Source organism: Terrapene carolina, unplaced genomic scaffold (genome assembly GCF_002925995.2).
Source record: "Terrapene carolina triunguis isolate 2854851 unplaced genomic scaffold, T_m_triunguis-2.0 Scaffold120, whole genome shotgun sequence".
NCBI lineage: Eukaryota > Metazoa > Chordata > Testudines > Emydidae > Terrapene > Terrapene triunguis.
In genome coordinates, this window is record NW_020664471.1 from 10307506 (window position 1) to 10310094 (window position 2589).

Consider the following 2589-nt stretch of genomic DNA (forward strand, 5'->3'; position numbering starts at 1 on the left):
TTAAATGAAAAATTGCAGTTAGTGCATTGATAAGGCCAATAAAACACTTGATGTTTTGGAATCATGAATGCACACATTCTGAGTGAAGTTCAGCCAAAGCTACAGCTGCAGCTGTCTTCCTCTACAGCCGTGCTTCTCAACTGGGGATCCGGGGCCCCCTGGAGGGCCGCGAGCAGGGTTCAGGGGGTCTGCCAAGCATGGCCAGCATTAAACTCACTAGGGCCTAGGGCAGAAAGTCGAAGCCCCGCTGCGCAGGACTGCAGCCTGGGGCCCCGAGCCAAAACCTGGGTCTGAAGCTGAAACCTGAGCAACTTAGCTTCACGGTGCCCCCAGGCATCTGCCTTGCTTGTTACCCCTTAATGCTGGCCCTGGCTTTTATATGGAGAAAAACAGTTGTTGTGGCACAGGTGGGCCATGGAGTTTTTATAGCATGTTGGGTGGGCCTTAGAAAGAAAAAGGTTGAGAACAGGGGCGGCTCTAGCTTTTTTTGCCACCCAAAATATGGCAGGCAGGCCGCCTTTGGCGGCCTGCCTGTGGGAGGTCCCCGGTCCCGCGGCTTCGGCATACCCGCCGCCGAATCCACGGGACTGGCGGACCTCCTGCAGGCACGCCGCCGAAGGCTGCCTGACTGTCGCCCTTGCAGGGACCGGCAGGGCGCCCCCCCCCCCCGTGGCTTGCCGCCCCAGGCACGCGCCAGGCACCGCTGGTTGAGAACCCCTGCTCTACAGGCTTATAGGACCTGATGGGGCAGACTGGTAGGACTCCCAGTCTGGCTGGCTAGATTATTATTTTTCGCAGAGCTCCAGATTAATACCTCTTGTGTAGCTGAATGTGGAAGAGATGTCAAAGCAATGTTAGCAGCAAAGCACAGCTTTGAGATGCCGCTTTGAAAAATGCTGGTAAGGATAGGACATTCTGAAGCATCAAATGTTTATGGGGTTTGGGAGGACAAGGACAGGTTTGGCCTTTACTGACAGCATATAACCCACTCACTGTCAGTGATTCAAGTGAGTCCCCACATCTACTAGTGTATACAGTGCTGTGTCATGTGCTGGCCTGTGTGTGTGTGTCTGCGTGTATGTATGTACTACCATCCTCTGCTGGCTGGAATGTTAGGCCACAGAAAGTGTTTGCGGTTATCTTGTTCTTTAATGGCTGCAGCCCATATATAAGATTTAAGCCTTAATACTACTACAGGTAATAGAAATTTTCCTTTCGCTCAAATGTTAGGGACTGGGTTTTGGAGCAGCATGTCTTTGATTTTAATAATGTCTGTAACGTCTTGGGGTGTGTGGTATAAATGTAATCTGTGACATCTGTGCAGGCACAGAGGAATTAGCACAAGGGAGAGTGTTTCTATATAAGGTTTCCTCTTTGCATCAGAAGCCTGTCTGGTGGGAGGGAGGGGGAGAGAGAAAGGGAAATGGGGGGGGGGGGGAAAAAAAGAAAAGCCCAGTGACCTGCCATCTGATTTTAGAGAGGAAGGGTGGTCTTGTGGCTAAGGCCCTGAACTGAGGCTTAGGAGATATGGATTCTATACCCAACTCCACCAAAGAGCCCCCGTGTGACATTGGCACGCCCCTTAACATCTCTGTGCCTCAGTTCTTCCTCTGTTAAATGGGGGTAACAATACTTCCTTTTTCTGCCCTTTGAACTGTAAGCTTTGGGGGGCAAGAACTGCCTGTTTCTTTGTGTTTGTACAGTGCCTAGCACAATGAGGCCCTGATCTCAGTTGAGGCCACGAGGCACTGCCCTAATATAAATAAATAATTTATTATTTTTATTGCAATAGCACCTACCATGCGCTAAGCTTTACCCCTCAACTTGGAAGACACAATTCCTGTCCCCCTAGAACTCTCAATGTAATAAGACAATCAACAAATATGGGGTGAGGGAGAGGGATAAATTGTGCAGTGTGTTTTCCCCGTACATCTAGCACTGGCCCCCACTGGCTCTCAACCAAGCTATTGTTAGTTGCCTGTTTTCTTGTAGGTGTTGCAGCAGAAGTGGGTGCTGCAAAGGAACATTAATGAAGAGTGAGCCTGGAGAACAACATTCAGTCACTTTAGTTTATTGGGGAATTGGGGAAAACTGCTATGGGAGTTGCTAGTCTTCAAGTATAAATCAGATAACCATCCAACGTTTGTCTTTTAATATTATTAATGAAGCAAAAGAAGTGAAAGAGAAGAGGGAGTGGATACCTGGGCTAGAGGGGAAGATAGAACGTGGAGTTTTTAATCATAAGACTTCTTCAAACTCCTTGTCAAAACCCACTTCTACCATGATATCTAAAGAGAATCACCAGCTAACAGTGACCAGGAGTGGAGCCATTGGGATTTTGCATATTTAAGTGTATTTAAATTATTCAGAACCCTCAAGTTGTGTGTATGGTTAACCTATGTGCACACATGCTCCTAGCATTGACTCTCATCCTCCCCTCTCTTATTTGTCACACTCTGGCCTTACCTATACTCATAGTTGCTCTGGTGGGACAAGCTCTCACTTCTTGCATATTTGATCATAAGCTCTTTGGGGCAGAGACTGTGTGTGTGTGTGTGTGTGTGTGTGTGTGTGTGTGTGTGTGTGTGT